Here is an 18,823-nt window from a genome sequence, read left to right as displayed (position 1 = left end):
TGAGATTAGTTGTTTGTCAGTTGCTTCATTTGCTATTATTTTCTCCCATTCTGAAGGCTGTCTTTTCACCTTGCTTATAGTTTCCTTTGTTGTGGAGAAGCTTTGAAGTTTAATTAGGTCCCATTTGTTGATTTTTGCTTTTATTTCCAGTATTCTGGGAGGTGGGTCATAGAGGATCCTGCTGTGATGTATGTCGGAGAGTGTTTTGCCTATGTTCTCCTCTAGGAGTTTTATAGTTTCTGGTCTTACATTTAGATCTTTAATCCATTTTGAGTTTATTTTTGTGTATGGTGTTAGAAAGTGTTCTAGTTTCATTCTTTTACAAGTGGTTGACCAGTTTTCCCAGCGCCACTTGTTAAAGAGATTGTCTTTAATCCATTGTATATTCTTGCCTCCATTGTCAAAGATAAGGTGTCCATAGATGTGTGGGTTTATCTCTGGGCTTTCTATTTTGTTCCGTTGATCTATATTTCTGTCTTTATGCCAGTACCATACTGTCTTGATGACTGTGGGTTTGTAGTAGAGCCTGAAGTCAGGCAGGTTGATTCCTCTAGTTCCATTCTTCTTTCTCAAGATTGCTTTGGCTATTCGAGGTTTTTTGTATTTCCATACAAATTGTGAAATCATTTGTTCTAGCTGTGTGAAAAATACTGTTGGTAGCTTGATAGGGATTGCATTGAATCTATAAATTGCTTTGGGTAGTATACTCATTTTCACTATATTGATTCTTCTGATCCATGAACAGGGTATATCTCTCCATCTATTAGTGTCCTCTTTGATTTCTTTCACCAGTGTTTTATAGTTTTCTATATATAGGTCTTTAGTTTCTTTAGGTAGATATATTCCTAAATATTTTATTCTTTTCGTTGCAATGGTGAATGGAATTGTTTCCTTAATTTCTTTTTCTATTTTCTCATTATTAGTGTATAGGAATTCAAGGGATTTCTGTGTGTTGATTTTATATCCTGCCACTTTACTATATTCATTGATAAGCTCTAGTAATTTTCTGGTGGAGTCTTTAGGGTTTTCTATGTAGAGGATCATGTCATCTGCAAACAGTGAGTTTTACTTCTTCTTTTCCAATCTGGATTCCTTTTATTTCTTTTTCTTCTCTGATTGCTGTGGCCAAAACTTCCAAAACTATGTTGGATAGTAGTGGTGAGAGTGGGCACCCTTGTCTTGTTCCTGACTTTAGGGGAAATGCTTTCAATTTTTCACCATTGAGGATAATATTTGCTGTGGGTTTGTCATATATAACTTTTATTATGTTGAGGTGTGTTCCTTCTATTCCTGCTTTCTGGAGAGATTTTATCATAAATGGATGTTGAATTTTGTCAAAGGCTTTGTCTGCATCTATTGAGATACTCATATGGCTTTTATTTTTCGATTTGTTAATGCGGTGTATTACATTGATTGATTTGCAGATATTGAAGAATCCTTGTATCCCTGGGATAAAGCCCACTTGGTCATGGTGTATTACCTTTTTAATATGTTGTTGAATTCTGATTGCTAGAATTTTGTTAAGGATTTTTGCATCTATGTTCATCAGTGATATTGGCCTGTAGTTTTCTTTTTTTGTGGCATCTTTGTCAGGTTTTGGTATTAGGGTGATGATGGCCTCATAGAATGAGTTTGGAAGTTTACCTTCGTCTGCAATTTTCTGGTAGAGTTTGAGTAGAATAGGTGTTAGCTCTTCTCTAAATTTTTGGTAGAATTCAGCTGTGAAGCTGTCTGGACCTGGGCTTTTGTTTGCTGGAAGATTTCTGATTACAGTTTCAATTTCCATGCTTGTGATGGGTCTGTTAATATTTTCTATTTCTTGCTGATTCAGTTTTGGAAAGTTGTACTTTTCTAAGAATTTGTCCATTTCTTCCACGTTGTCCATTTTATTGGCATAAAATTGCTTATAGTAGTCTCTTATGATCCTTTGTATTTCTGTGTTGTCTGTTGTGATCTCTCCATTTTCATTTCTAATTTTATTGATATAATTTTTCTCCCTTTTTTTCTTGATAAGTCTGGCTAATGGTTTGTCAATTTTATTTATCCTTTCAAAGAACCAGCTTTTGACTTTGTTGATTTTTGCTATGGTTTCTTTTGTTTCTTTTGCATTTATTTCTGCCTTAATTTTTAAGATTTCTTTCCTTCTACTAACCCTGGGGTTCTTCATTTCTTCCTTTTCTAGTTGCTTTAGGTGTAGAGTTAGGTTATTTATTTGACTTTTTTCTTGTTTCTTGAGGTATGCCTGTATTGCTATGAACTTTCCCCTTATCACTGCTTTTACAGTTGCTGCGGTTTCACTCGCTCTCCCCATGCCCCCTTTCTGCCTGGTGTTAACAGGCGTGTGTTGTGGAATTCTGGAAAATTCTCTGAAACCTCCAATTTTATATGTGTGTGTGTATATATATATGTGTGTGTGTGTATATATATATATATATATATAATATGTATATTTAAATGTGGACCACTACCCACTAATGAATTGTCATTCACACTTTGAAAACTCTGGTCTTAGATCATTGGTTTTCAAACTTATGTGTGTTTAGGAATTATTTAAGATGTTTGTTACAAATGCAGGTTTCCCTAGCTTACTATAGGAACTGGTTCTGTCCCTCTGTGGTGGGCTCCCCCCAAAGGTTCATATAACAAATATAAAGTGCTGGGCAAGGTACTAGATGCACAAATATTTAACAAATAATAGTTTTCTTCTTGGGAAACAAATGCTATTTATGTTTAGGGCTATAACTGTCTCTTCATTTTGCCCCTGCAAGGTTGAATCCATCAGTTCAGTTCAGTCACTCAGTTGTGTCCAAGTCTTTGCTACCCCATGGACTACAGCTGCCAGGCTTCCCTGTCCATCACCAACTCCCAGAACTTGGAAATAATTCAAATTCATGTCCATCCAGTCGGTGATGCCATGCATCTATCTCATCCTCTGCCGTCCCCTTTTCCTCCCACCCTCAATCTTTCCCAGCATCAGGGTCTTTTCAAATGAGTCAGTTCTTCCCATCAAGTGGCATAAGTATTGGAGTTTCAGCTTCAGCATCAGTCCTTCCAATGAATATTCAGGACTGCTTTCCTTTAGGATTGACTGGTTTGATCTCCTTGCAGCCCAAGGGACTCTCAAGAGTCTCTCCAACACCACAGTTCAAAAGCATCAATTCTTTGGCGCTCAACTTTCTTTGTAGTCCAACTCTCACATCCATACGTGACTATTGGAAAAACCGTAGCTTTGACTAGACAGACCTTTCTTGGCAAAGTAATGTGTCTGCTTTTAAATATGCTGTCTAGGTTGGTCATAACTTTCCTTCCAAGGAGTAAGCATCTTTTAATTTCATGGCTGCAATCACCACCTGCAATGATTTTGGAACCTCAAAAAACAAAGTCTCTCACTGTTTCCATTGTTTCCCCATCTACTTGCCATGAAGTCATGGGACCGGATGCCATGATCTGAGTTTTCTGAACGTTGAGTTTTAAGCCAACTTTTTCACTCTCCCTTTTCACTTTCATCAAGAGGCTCTTTCGTTCTTTTTCACTTTCTGCCATAAGGGTGGTGTCATCTGCATATCTGAGGTTATTGATATTTCTCCCGGCAATCTTGATTCCAGTTTGTGCTTCTTCCAGCCCAGCATTTCTCATGATGTACTCTGAGTATAAGTTAAATAAGCAGGGTGACAATATACAGCCTTGATGTACTTCTTTCCCAATTTGGAACTGGTCTGTTGTTCCATGTCCAGTTCTAACTGTTACTTCTTGACCTGCATACAGATTTCTCAGGAGGCAGGTCAGGTGGTCTGGTATTCCCATTTCTTTAAGAATTTTCCACAGTTTATTGTGATCCACACAGTCAAAGGCTTTGGCGTAGTCAATAAAGCAGAAGTAGATGTTTTTCTGGAACTCTCTTGCTTTTTCAATGATCCAACGGGTGTTGGCAGTTTGATCTCTGGTTCCTCTGCCTTTTCTAAGTCTAGCTTGAACATTTGAAGTTCACAGTTCATGTAATGTTGAAGCCTGGCTTGGAGAATTTTGAGCATTACTTTGCTAGCGTGTGAGATGAGTGCAATTGTGCGGTAGTTTGAGCATTCTTTGGCATTGCCTTTCTTTCTGGCTTTGACTGCTAGTTTGATCTTAAAGTAGGGAAACTTGAGAGATCCGAAAGATAAAAAAGACAACTAAACGTTTCTGTGAGTTATAGGTGTGACAAAGGGATATAGTTTAGCTAATTGTAATTCTTTTATAATATATAAACTGTTCTGAAACACTAATTAAATAATTTATTAAACCAGAATTAAAAGAAATTAAAGACGAAAGATTTCCCTCAATTCTGTTACCAAGATAGAACTGATATTTCTGTTTCTCTCCTATTTTATCCAAATGTATTGATTTTTTTTGCATGACCTTAATCCCTGTTTATACAATGCTTTGTTCCTTTTATTTAATACAGTTCTGGGAATTTTTTCTGTGTTGTTTATAGTCCTCATGTTTTTCATTATTGATGGCACCTTGATATTCCATAAAGTGAGATGTCCATAATTTACTCAGCCTAACTAAACCAACAACAGAAGATTTAGTTCTGATTATTCCATGTTATTGATAACACTGTAAAGTCTTGACTATTTAAAATCATTTGTATAGCTTTTACCTTCCATACACTCAAGAGGAATCCTAACAGGAAGGCCAGTGATCTGGACCTGAGCTGTGAGTTTTTGCCCCGTTGGATGTATGGATTTGCCCATCTATGTTTCTATGTGCTGGAGCAGCGGTTATCAACCAGGATATTCATTTTACGTATGAGTTAGGTTGAATATATTTTTAAACTAATAAATATGGACATTTTTAAAAGGATACACTTTAAGAAAATATATGAATCAAAGCAGATTCAAGTGCCATAATAACAGTCATGGTGATTAGCTTTCTTTTTGAATATCTTTTCCAAAGATTATATGAGTGTGTATTCATTTGTAATTTAAATTTTTATAAAGGAAGCAATTAAGTTGACTGGGAGAATAAAATCTGTAATTGGTCTGTATTAACACATTCCCCGTTTTCAAAGCATACGAACTGTCTTGTTTTCTGTCATTCTAAAACATTAACTAGCCACTCTTTCTAAAGTTGTAAAATATTTCAAACAAAAAAGTACAGGCTGTTACACATTATCATCCATGTACTACCAAAGATTTAGCAAGTGTTAACCTTTTGCTATATTTTCATTAGGTACTGTTTTTTTTTAAAGAACCAAGCATTACACTAAAATTAAACATAAAGCTAAAACACTACTTCTTTGTACCCCTTCCCAGCCACATTTCCTTCCCATCCCAGAGATATTTGTCCTTCTGAAGTTATTAAATATTTTTCCTTGTTTTTAAGTGCTCTCAAATATAGATGACCCATAATTGATTTGTAATATATTGTTTTGTATGTCCTTTAACATTTACAAAAACAGTCTACTGTATTTACTCTTCTGCAACTTTTTTAAGGTCAACATTGTTTTTGAGATTTATCTGATATTTATCAGTTTATATTGATAAATGTAGATAAAGTTAGTAATCTGGGGGTAAGATAGATTGGTAGATTGGGATTGACTTATACACACACTACTATATATAAAAGATAACAAGAACCTATTCTCTATATAGCACAGGGAACTCTATTTGGTGCTCTGTAATGACCTGTATCAGAGAAGGCAATGGCACCCCACTCCAGTACTCTTGCCTGGAAAATCCCATGGATGGAGGAGCCTGGTAGGCTCCAGTCCATGGGGTCTCTAAGAGTCAGACACGACTGAGCGACTTCACTTTCACTTTTCACTTTCCTGCATTGGAGAAGGAAATGGCAACCCACTCCAGTGTTCTTGCCTGGAGAATCCCAGGGACGGGGGCCTGGTGGGCTGCTGTCTATGGGGTCGCACAGAGTCGGACACGACTGAGCAACTTCACTTTCACTTTCACTAATGACCTGTGTAGGGTTCCCAGGTGGTGCTAGTGGTAAATAACTCGCAGGTTTGATCCCTGGGTTGGGAAGATTACCTGGAGGAGGGCATGGCAATACACTCCAGTATTCTTGCCTGGGAAATCCCATGGACAGAGGAGCCTGGCAGGATACAGTCCGTAGCATCGCAAAGAGTTGGATACCACTGAAGTGACTTAGCTCGCAATGACCTATATGGGAAAGAAATCTGAAAGAGTGTGGATATATATACACTATAATCATGTATAATTGATTCACTTTGCTATACAACAGAAACTAACACAACATTGTTAATCAACTATATGCCAATAAAAATTAATTAAATAAAAATTTTAAATTATATAACATATATATAACTCACATAAATACTAAAATGTGAAGTGGTTTTTTATTTTTCAAACAGTTATTTCCATAACACAAAATATTCAAAAATGCTATCTTGCCATTTAATATGTACAATCTTCATAGGCTTCTCCCAGTGAAGTTATTGCACAATCCAGGAATAAAGCTTAAAACAGAAAATCACTTAGGAGTAATAAAATCTAAATTAACTAAAAAAACACTTAGTTATTTTTATTACTGTAAGGTAGTCTTTATATAACTATGCCACTTAAAAATTCCACTGTTGTTGTTAGACATTTAGGTTGTTTCAGGTATACAAATGTTCATGTAAATCATACAAATATTGTATGATTCCACTAAAAGAGGTCCCTAAAATAGGCAAATTCATAGAGACAGAAAGTAAAATAGAGGTTACCAGGGGCTGGAGGAGTGGGCAATAGGGAGTTATTGTTCAATTGGTGCAAAGTTTCTGTTTGCAGTGATAAAAAAGTTCTTAAATAGGTAGTGGTGATGGTTGAGCAATGTTGTGAATGTATTAATACTTAATGCCACTGAATTGTATACTTAAAAATGGTTAAAAGGGTAAATTTTATATTATGTATATTTTGCCACAATAAAAAGTTACAAACATAAGAATTACACTTATTTTTTGGAGACATATACTCTATGACTTGTTTTTTGTGGAGTAAAGCCCTGAGAAAAGTGAAATGTATTTTAAAAATAAACAAATTAAGTTGTATTAGCCAGATCTGTTTTTCCTGGTAAAATCAAATTTTTTGAAATCTTTAGATAATGCTTGTGAAATCTTTACACAATGCTTGTGTAAGATTTTTATGAATACTGTACTTCAGAAGTCTCCAGTTTTTTTTTTGGTTCTTTTTGCTTTTTTCCCTCTAAGGTTTTGTGGGAGGATACTTCTGAAAGTGAGTAGGCCTTTGAGGCTGTATTTTGCATTAGAATACCATTCCTCTTTCATTTCTTGGGCTAGTTTTCTCCAGTGATTTACTTTCCTTTCTCCTCCCCTCTCCCCCAACCCTGTTCTTTCATTGCTGCCCCCGCCCCATACTCTGCCAGTGCCTCCCCCAAGCTCTGCCCTTTTGGATCCCTCTGCCTTCTTTCCACTTAGCCCAGCCTTCTCTTTGGGTTTCTCCACTCTCCACTCTCGTCCTCTCTTGAGTACCACCCCCATCCCCCCACCCTTCCCCACTCCTGCATCCTTCTCAGCTCCTCCCAAATTTCCCCTCTCTTGAGTCCTTCTGCTCACCCTCCCCTTTGATCCCATCTCTGGTCTTTTCCAATTTTGTAACTGCTGAAGGCATTTGCTGAAAATAAGACCTGTTTTATGGAAAGTTACAGTCTTCTGAGGTGTCAGACTTGTAATATTTGGAAAGTTTGGTCTTAATTTGGGGATTTGAAAAACTCTTTCTAGTCCTTCCCTTCAAGGGGGCTTCCCTTGTGCCTCAGCTGGTAAAGAAACCGCCTGCAATGCGGGAGACCTGGGTTTGATCCCTGGGTTGGGAAGATCTCCTGGAGAAGGGAAAGGCTACCACTCCAGTATTCTGACCTGGAGAATTCCATGGACTGTGTAGTCCATGGGGTTGCAGAGAGTTGGACATGATTGAGCAGCTTTCACTCACTTCTAGCCCTTAAAATAAGATTCAGACATTATGGCCTTGACAAGTTAAAGTAAAAAGGAAGAGAAAAGCACTTAATGTGAATGATAATTAATGTGTTACATTGCTTAAGATGTTTAATATGAACTGAAATCATTTTCAGTAGCTCTATATTTTAGTTTGGCATAAAGTACAAATGATCACCATTAGAAGTTTGACCCCTTCCTATTTCCTTTACAGTGGCTGTACCGATCTCACCTCTCCCTATCCATTTCTCTTTGGGGACTCAAACATTTAGGATAAAATATTGGTAACTCAGTTTATACTTCCAGAGTTGGCATCAATGACTGTCAGTGCAAATAAGGACCCTGCTGTACTTTGAGGCTTCAATTTTCCTAGTTTCTTCTTTAGTTCCATTTCTGTAAGGCTTTTCTTGGTGGAACAAGAGGTTTCTTCAGTGATTTTGTACTTTTCCTTTGCTTCTCTGCGTTTCTCCTTAGTTTGATAATTAATGATATGTTAAGGAACTGTATGTATCATCAGAAGTGACTATTTATAGGAATGGTTTTATAATATGACTAATCACATTGCATGAATTTTCAGACCAGATCGTTTAGTCATGATGTTCTTGAGAAGGTGAAGTGAATTCATGACACTTAATGGTTATCAAGTAACTAGGCATTTTAGGGAGAATACTGTCTCCAAAGATTTGCTTCCAAGAAGGTGGGGAAGTTTTTAAATCAGTTACAGGGCTGAACTTTTATACTAGTCATGTCTTGACAGTCATTTCTCAAAGTAATGTAGGGAAATAATGGCATGAGTGATCCCCCCAAATCATTTGTACTTTGTGAGACAGACGCCTGTAAACATTTATGCTGAAATGGCTTATAATAGGTACCCAGACTTGAACTTACTTTGAATCTGCCCTTTGAGAATCAAATTTATCTTCCTAATCTGTGTTACTTAAACTAATATCACAGTGAAAGTATTATGTCCAATTCCTTCACTTGCTACTTGTTTGACCTTCGGAAAGTGATTTAGTATCTTAGAGCCTCAGTTTCTTCAGCTATAATATGGAGATCAAAATAGTTTGTTGTAGGTAATTCAAAGATGAGGAATTTTAGATTCAATAAGTGATTTTGTCATTTTCCTTTTATATAAGAGATTCAAGAACTTAAGAGAAAAATGGTGTATCCTGAAATGACCTACCATTATTTACTGATCCTCAGTCAGATTTCTTACTACCCAAAAGACTCCCGGGATCTATAAATGACGATTGATAGTATACAGAGAAGATAATTTGCATGCTGATAAATGAGATAGTCATGTAGTAATATTTTTAAATTGTAATTTGAAATGCAATTTATGTTCACTCTCTGGGCCAGCTCAGAGAGTGTTCAGTAAATATCCCTGATTGACTAATGCTTCACTGATAGTGAGGAGAACCCCAGCATTATATTTTGGAAAACTTCCGTATAGCACTTTACATTAGACAAGACAATATATGTGGAGGGCCCTTTGTAAACTTATTTTTAAGAAAACATTTTGGTTTCTTACTTAGTGGAATTGCCAGAATTTTAGAGGTGATTAAACTGAGATTCTAATGCATTTAAATGACTAGCATGGTCAGATAAGCAGTGTTACTCAGTTGTGTCTGACTCTTTGTAATCCCATGGACTGTAGCCTGCCAGGCTTCTCCTCTCCATGGAATACTCCAGGCAAGAATACTGGAGTGGGTTGCCGTTCCCTTCTCCAGGGGATCTTCCCAACCCAGGGATCAAACCCGGGTCTCCTGCATTGCAGGCAGATTCTTTACTGTCTGAGCCACCAGAGAAGCCCTACGATAGGCAGTAACACTCATTGAATTGTTTTCTTCCTATCCAGGTATTTAATTAATTAATTGGACTACCAGACAAGGATCATCTGCCCATTTCCAGGAGCCTTTCCAGGGAGCTCTGGTGATTTCTGTATGCCTAGTGATTTTTCTGCAGAAGTCCTTTGCATGTATGAGAGTGTGTGTGTGTGTGTGGCGGGGGGCGGGGGTGTGTGTAAAGGACTCAGTTGAGTCGTTTACCACTTATCATTTCTTTATTTGAACATGTGTGCTTGCATTAAGGCATCCAGGGTGGAACTGTAAGCTGAGTTCAACATAAAAAGCTGTAGTTTTATGAACTTTAGGCTCCTACTCAGACAGTGTGGATAAGGAGAGAGCTTTGAAGAGGAATAGAAGTTGGCTAGAGGAACTCAACACTGAAAAAGACTCATAGCCCACTCATAGCCACATAAAGGGAGTACAGACTTGTTTTCCATTTTTTTTTATTAAAGCATTGATATGCAGAGAGAAGCTGAAGTGTGCTAAGATCTTTTTTGTTAAAAATGATATAGAATACTCATTGATTTCAGGTTTTGTTAGAAGAACATAAATTTAAACATGTTAAAATAAAGAATTCAAGAGAAACTCATACAAATAAATATACTTAGAATATGTAACTTTTCCAAAGTATGGGGAAAATGAAGGAATACAGAAAATTTCATCAATCCAATTATGCAGAAAAAGATAAAAGATAATCAGTTCAGTTCAGTCGCTCAGTCATACCCAACTCTTTGTGACCCCATGAATCACAGCACGCCAGGCCTCCCTGTCTATCACCAACTCCCGGAGTTAACTGAGACTCACGTCCATCGAGTCAGTGATGCCATCCAGCCATCTCATCCTCTGTCGTCCCCTTCTCCTCTTGCCCCCAATCCCTCCCAGCATCAGTCTTTTCCAATGAGTCAACTCTTCACATGAGGTGGCCAAAGTACTGGAGGTTCAGCTTTAGCATCATTCCTTCCAAGAAATCCTAGGGCTGATCTCCTTCAGAATGGACTGGTTGGATCTCCTTGCAGTCCAAGGGACTCTCAAGAGTCTTCTCCAACACCACTGTTCAAAAGCATCAATTCTTCAGCACTCAGCTTTCTTCACAGTCCAACTCTCACATCCATACATGACCACTGGAAAAACCATAGCCTTGACTAGACGGACCTTTGTTGGCAAAGTAATGTCTTTGCTTTTTAATATGCTATCTAGGTTGGTCATAACTTTTCTTCCAAGGAGTAAGCGTCTTTTAATTTCATGGCTGCAGTCATCATCTGCAGTGATTTTGGAGCCCAAAAAATAAAGTCTGACACTGTTTCCACTGTTTCCCCATCTATTTCCCATGAAGTGATGGGACCAGATGCCGTGATCTTCGTTTTCTGAATGTTGAGCTTTAAGCCAACTTTTTCACTCTCCTCTTTCACTCTCATCAAGAGGCTTTTTAATTCCTCTTCACTTTCTGCCATCAGGGTAGTGTCATCTGCATATCTGAGGTTATTGATATTTCTCCTGGCAATCTTGATTCCAGCTTGTGGTTCTTCCAGCCCAGTGTTTCTCATGATGTACTCTGCATATAAGTTGAATAAGCAAGGTGACAATATACAGCCTTGACATACTCCTTTTCCTATTTGGAACCATTCTGTTGTTCCATGTCCAGTTCTAACTGTTGCTTCCTGACCTGCATATAGGTTTCACAAGAGGCAGGTCAGGTGGTCTGGTATTCCCATCTCTTTCAGAATTTTCCACAGTTTATTGTGATCCACACAGTCAAAGGCTTTAGCATAGTCAATAAAGCAGAAATAGATATTTTTCTGAAACTCTCTTGCTTTTTCGATGATCCAGCGGATGTTAGCAATTTGATCTCTGGTTGCTCTGCCTTTTCTAAAACCAGCTTGAACATCTGGAAGTTCACGGTTCTATAATTCAAGCCACGTTGTAATGTGGCAAATAAATAAGACAAAATAGGGTGGACTAAATAAGTGTCAAGTTGTATCAGTAGTCATATAAATGTGAATAAATTAAACTCAGCTCATTAAATTTCAGTGTCTCTGTCTATTCTATTTGCTATGTTGTATTATCTTTTATCTTTTTCTGCATAATTGGATTGATGAAATTTTCTGTATTCCTTTATTTTTCCTATACTTGGGAAGTTACATATTCTAATATTTGTATGAGTTTCTCTTGAATTCTTTAACATGTTTAAGTTTATGTTCTTCTAACAAAGCCTGAAGTTAATGAGTATTCTATATCCTTTTAAACAAAAAAGAATTTATCACACTTCAGCTTTTCTCTGCATATCAATGTTTTAATTTAAAAAATGGAAAACAACTCTGTACTCCCTCTGGGTGGCTAAGAGTAGGAATATCTGTCTCTGTCAATGTTGAGTTCCTCTAGCCAACTTCTGTTTCTCCTCAAAGCTCTCTCCTTATCCACACTGCCTGACTAGAAGCGTAAAGCTGGCAAAACTACAGCTTTTTATGTGAAACTCAGCTTACATTTCCACCTTGGATGAGATTCTTAGACTATATTTTAGGGTCTCCAAGGTGCCTCAGTGGTAAAGAATCCATCTGCCAAGTAGGAGATGCAGGTTCAGTCTCTGGGTTGGAAAGATTCCCTGGAGAAGGAAATGGCAACCCACTCCAGTATTCTTGCCTGGAAAATCCCCTGGACAGAGGAGGCTGGTGGACTATAGTCCATGGGATTGCAAAAGAGTTGGACATGACTTAGCGATTAAATGACAGCAAAAACAAAACTATATTTAAAAATTTTGAGCTTTGATATTTATAAAAAACACACTGAAAATGACTCAGAGAGATTGAAAACAAAATGATGGGAAAAGATACACTAGGCATATGCTGAACCAAAAGAAAAATGGTGAAGCAACATTAATGTCAGATGAAATACTGTTTAAGGCAATTTAGTATTAAACAGATACTTCACACTGATGAAAGAAGGGAATTTACCAAGAGACTATCGACCATGAATCTGTGGCCCTTACAACATTCTTGAAATATATAAAGCAAAAGCAATGGGATTATAAGGAGAAATTGACAATCTCTAATAATAATGAGAGACTTAAAACACTTTTGTCAGAAACTGGTTAAGCAAAATAGATTAAAAAAATTTTTTAAGTACAAAGATGTGACAGATATATGATCTAAATGAGATGGAAAGTAAATAATCTTTAACTCCAAATTCTTAATGACAGCCATTTTTAATCCAAAGGTGATTTTCATTTATTTTATTTTTCAAATTCCTAAGGAAGAAAAAATTTGAATGTACATGCTACATTAAATAGAGAAATTCTAATAAGATAACTCTTAAATTACTTCCAAATGAAAAGAAAGTCCAGAAATGCAAGAGCACAGAAAAATTCCACCTTTTGGTGGCTACCAGAAGTTTTAATTTGACCTACAGTATCACATTGATGACAGTACCCAGTCTGAAAGGATCAGTTTCTATGACAGTATCAGAACAATGGTTTGACAACAGTAGTTTTTCTATCAGCATTTGTAATATTACCATATACTTGCATATCATAAATATGTATATATAATTATATAACATGGTAATGTAATATTATAATTTATAACATAATGCCTATAATCTCAGGAGATTAGTACCTTTGGGAATAGAAGACTAAATCCATGAGGACTTGCCTGTCAGTCTAGTGGTTAAGACTACACTTTCAGTGCAACGTTTGATCTCTGGTCAGGGAACTAAGATCCCACATGCTGGCCAACAAGAGAGAAAAGAGAAAATACAGCAAGGGCCCTTATTCTGTACAGAATACCTTTCTTTCTATGCCTTTCAGGACTGAGTTATTACATCATTGAAATCACCCTTTGGCGCTCACATTTTAAAAGTTTTAAGATGTGTATGACATAAAAATAAGCATGTCATATTAACATATTTAGATAAATTTTGTCCCTCAGAGTTCCCCTTGGGTAGGTGTTCACTTGTAACACTAACACTACTCAAGATACTGTGTTTAATCAATTTTAAGAGGTACAGTTTTCCATATTTTAACATCTCTGAAATAGAAATGAGTCTTAATAATTGATAGTATCTTACAATCCCTTTTGGCTCGGTGGCAGTTGTGAATGTCATAGTTGTTTCCATATGCACATGTAATATCAGCACATTTAGGATCAAAATCTGCATAATGGGTGGCTTGAGTGAAAATCCCAGAGAAAATAGGCAATCGCCTGAAACTCCTAGAAACCAGTGGTTGTGGGGAGTCAATGGAGAAGATGGTTAATCAAGTTTAGTTATTGATTATGCTGAAGTGGGAGACAAAAGGAAGCTAGTCTACATACTGGCAAAGCTTACTTGAAAGCACAGCAAAAAATGGCTTTTAGTTCTCTTGTGAGTTCTTTTAAGAATTGCTGCAGCAACAATGCTCCTGGTGGCACAGAAGACCTCAAGAAATTTGAGTTGAAAATTGGATTCTGAATATTTTTCTTAATATATGCACATTTGATTAAAATTTGTGTCTAAACTGAAAGAAGCTCTTTCAAAAAGTGTGGGAAAATGTAAATGATAAGAAATTGTGACAGGTTGGTATATTTTTTTCCTTTTTACTGGTGCATAAAGTAATGGGGCTCTTAAATTTGATGAAATATTTTTGATACTAATTTCTTAGAATAGCCTTTCAGAGCTATTGTGTAAAAATTGATTGTTAGTCACAACCCATTTTATAAATCTTGACTGAGATAAAGTTATAAGTACACAGTGATTTTATCCTTACATTTTAAAGGATATTTAGAGATATTATTTCATCTTCTTCTAACATTTATGTTTGCTAATGAAGAGCCTGCTGGCAACCTGGTTGTTACTCCTTATTAGGTAAGTGTTTTTTTCTCTTTAGTAACTTTTGGATTTTTTTTCTATACTTAATATTCTAGGGTTTCATTGTAAAGGCTGTGTGTGTGCGTGTGTGTGTATGGTGATGGGAGCGGTTACCTCCTTGCACTTGGTGGGTCTAAACGTGAGCACTCATTTTTCTTCAGTTTTAGCAAACTCATTTATTAACTCTGAATATTGTCTCTGCTATTCTGTTATTTTCCTTCTGATATTTCTTTCTGGATATATATTTGAACTTCTCTGTTATATTCTCATTATCTCTTTCTCTCTCTCTTCTTTCCCATCACTTTATCTGCCCTGTGTTCTGGCAGGTTTCTTCTGTTCTCTCTTCCTCTTTAATGATATATTTTTCCTCTTCAGTTATGTCTAGTCTACTATTTAAACCTGTTCTTTGAGCCATTTTATTGCTAATACTGTAACTATTTCTTGGATATCTCCATGGTCCTTTTTCACATTCACTTGTTTGTTTTTATGGATATTATTTCTTTCTTGAGCTCCTTGAACACATAAAACATCTTAATATGCCATTCATATTGGTCTATTATCTCTAATTCCTTAGATGAGAATTTCCTCAATTTTCAGGTCTATAGACTACTTACTTAGATGTTTTATAGTCCTTTTTTAATATAAATTTATTTATTTTAATTGGAGGCTAATTATTTTACAATATTGTATTGGTTTTGCCATACATTGACATGAATCCGCCACGAGTGTACATGTGTTCCCCATCCTGACCCCCTCTCCCACCTCCCTCCCCATACCATCCCTCTGGGTCATCCCAGTGCACCAGCCCCAAGCATCCTGTATGATGCATCGAACCTGGACTGGCAATTTGTTTCACATATGATAATATACATGTTTCAATGCCATTCTCTGAAATCATCCCACCCTCGCCCTCTCCCACAGAGTCCAAAAGACTGTTCTATACATCTGTGTCTCTTTTGCTGTCTCACATACAGGGTTATCATTACCATCTTTCTAAATTCCATATATATGTGTTAGTATACTGTATTGGTGTTTTTCTTTCTGGCTTACTTCACTCTGTATAATCGGCTCCAGTTTCATCCACCTCATTAGAATTGATTCAGATGTATTCTTTTTAATGGCTGAGTAATACTCCATTGTGTATATGTACTACAGCTTCCTTATCCATTCATCTGCTGATGGACATCTAGGTTGCTTCCATGTCCTGGCTATTATAAACAGTGCTGCGATTAACATTGGGGTACACGTGTCTCTTTCAGTTCTGGTTTCCTTGGTATGTATGCCCAGAAGTGGGATTTCTGGGTCATAAGGCAGTTCTATTTCCAGTTTTTTAAGGAGTCTCCACACTGTTCTCCATAGTGGCTGTACTAGTTTGCATTCCCACCAACAGTGTAAGAGGGTTCCCTTTTCTCCACACCCTCTCCAGCATTTATTGCTTATAGACTTTTGGATCGCAGCGATTCTGACTGGCATGAAATGGTGCCTCATTGTGGTTTTGATTTGCATTTCTCTGATAATGAGTGATGTTGAGCATCTTTTCATGTGTTTGTTAGCCATCTGTATGTCTTCTCTGGAGAAATGTCTATTTAGTTCTTTGGCCCATTTTTTGATTGGGTTGTTTATTTTTCAGGAATTGAGCTGCAGGAGTTGCTTGTATATTTTTGAGATTAGTTGTTTGTCAGTTGCTTCATTTGCTATTATTTTCTCCCATTCTGAAGGCTGTCTTTTCACCTTGCTTATAGTTTCCTTTGCTGTGGAGAAGCTTTGAAGTTTAATTAGGTCCCATTTGTTTATTTTTGCTTTTATTTCCAATATTCTGGGAGATGGGTCATAGAGGATCCTGCTGTGATGTATGTCAGAGAATGTTTTGCTTATGTTCTCCTCTAAGAGTTTTATAGTTTCTGGTCTTACATTTAGATCTTTAATCCATTTTGAGTTTATTTTTGTGTATGGTGTTAGAAAGTGTTCTAATTTCATTCTTTTACAAGTGGTTGACCAGTTTTCCCAGCATCACTTGTTAAAGAGATTGTTTTCTCTCCATTGTATATTCTTGCCTCCTTTGTCAAAGATAAGGTGGCCATAGGTGCGTGGATTTATCTCTGGGCTTTCTATTTTGTTCCATTGATCTATATTTCTGTCTTTGTGCCAGTACCATACTGTCTTGATGACTGTGGCTTTGTAGTATAGTCTGAAGTCAGGCAGGTTGATTCCTCTAGTTCCATTCTTCTTTCTCAAGATTGCTTTGGCTATTTGAGGCTTTTTGTATTTCCATACAAATTGTGAAATCATTTGTTCTAGCTCTGTGAAAAATACCGTTGGTAGCTTGATAGGGATTGCATTGAATCTATAGATTGCTTTGGGTACTATACTCATTTTCACTATGTTGATTTTTCTGATCCATGAACAGGGTATATTTCTCCATCTATTAGTGTCCTCTTTGATTTCTTTCACCAGTGTTTTATAGTTTTCTATATATAGGTCTTTAGTTTCTTTAGGTAGATATATTCGTAAGTATTTTATTCTTTTCGTTGCAATGGTGAATGGAATTGTTTCCTTAATTTCTCTTTCTATTTTCTCATTATTAGTGTATAGGAATGCAAGGGATTGCTGTGTGTTAACTTTATATCCTGCAACTTTACTATATTCATTGATTAGCTCTAGTAATTTTCTGGTGGAGTCTTTAGGGTTTTCTATGTAGAGGATCATGTCATCTGTAAACAGAGTTTTTTCTTTTCCAATTTAGATTCCTTTTATTTCTTTTTCTTCTCTGATTGCTGTGGCCAAAACTTCCAAAACTATGTTGGATAGTAGTGGTGAGAGTGGGCACCCTTGTCTTGTTCCTGACTTTAGGGGAAATGCTTTCAATTTTTCACCATTGAGGATAATGTTTGTTGTGGGTTTGTCATATATAGCTTTTATTATGTTGAGGCATGTTCCTTCTATTCCTGTTTTCTGGAGTGTTTTTATCATAAATGGATGTTAAACTTTGTCAAAGGCTTTGTCTGCATCTATTGAGATACTCATATGGCTTTTATTTTTCAATTTGTTAATGTGGTGTATTACATTGATTGATTTGCAGATATTGAAGAATCCTTGCATCCCTGGGATAAAGCCCACTTGGTCATGATGTATGATCTTTTTAATGTGCTGTTGGATTCTGATTGCTAGAATTTTGTTAAGGATAGTCTTTGTCTTTGAGTTAATTTTCTCAGGGCTTTTTGGATTATGGAATTAGAAACATAGAGATACCTCTGATAAGTGATGTCGTGCACAACCTGCTTGGGCCCTGAAAGTTTCATCAGCTCCTAACTAGTGTTTATGCTAACATCTTAGTTTGAAGTTTCCACACCACAAAGGTAAATTGAATTCAGGCCGTCTGTGTATATCTTCTGTATCAGCTTGGGGTTCCTATGTGTCTCCATTGTCTTTTCCATCCTCCTATACGGATTTCCCAGATTTAAGCTTCACTAGGGCTCTATTGATTGAGGAGCCTGTGACCTTACACTGTGGCCTCAGATTTACCCTCAGTCTAGCATAATTCCAGCTTTTAGGGCACATATTCATTCAGGTCACCCCCTTGGATTAAGCAGCTTCAGCTTCTGCTCATAGATATGAATTCCCTGTCTGGCACCTGGAAATTTGTCTTTCTTTCTTTAAAAACTCTGGTTAGTATTTTTAAAATGTCTTTTAGCAAGTGCATTTAAACTGATACTTCATGGAGTTTGGAGTAGAAGAGAGTTGATTCCAGTGTGGATCCCAAAGTCTCCTTGAGATCTCTAGAATTTCTCTTTTTCCACTCCTCTCTTACTCTCATTTAGGGTTTGGAGTCAGGTGCTGGCTTATTTTTGGAGGAACTGGTACCCCTACAGGTTGGTTCACTTCTGGCTCTGCAAAGACAACCACTTCAGCTACAGGGTTTGCTTTCTCTACTCCTGGTATAGTAAGATTTAACTTGCGGACTCCATTCCAAACAGTTTCATCTTCTGCCAACCTGTTTTCATTCAGTAACACAACTCCAGATAGGCAGAATACAGGATTCAGCTTTGGAGTACCAGTTGCCTCAACTTCTATCCCAGTAGGAACTTGATTTTCCATGGGGTAAGAAGAGGAATATGATTCTTTTAGTGGCTACAAAGGTAATCATCTTTGAAAGACAAACTTTTCAATTCAGAGTGTGAAGAGAAGGTAAAGGGAT

The 18,823-nt window shown here is 36.8% G+C and overlaps 1 protein-coding gene across 6 annotated transcripts in view; it reads left to right on the top strand.

Annotated features, from left to right (window-relative positions):
* NUP62CL (nucleoporin 62 C-terminal like) overlaps positions 1-18,823 on the top strand; it is a 101,955-nt gene that overhangs the window by 2,475 nt on the left and 80,657 nt on the right. The window contains exon 2 of one of the 6 annotated variants that reach the window (XM_061409364.1): positions 9,804-9,886. The exons of the other annotated variants lie outside the window; for them this stretch is intronic. The gene's annotated coding sequence lies outside the window, so the exon portion shown is untranslated. The remainder of the gene's footprint in view (positions 1-9,803; positions 9,887-18,823) is intronic. 6 annotated transcript variants of the gene reach the window in all.

The sequence above is a fragment of the Bos javanicus genome, chromosome X (assembly GCF_032452875.1).
Source record: "Bos javanicus breed banteng chromosome X, ARS-OSU_banteng_1.0, whole genome shotgun sequence".
In the NCBI taxonomy this organism is placed as follows: Eukaryota; Metazoa; Chordata; class Mammalia; order Artiodactyla; family Bovidae; genus Bos; species Bos javanicus.
This window is presented reverse-complemented; position numbering and strand designations above follow the sequence as displayed.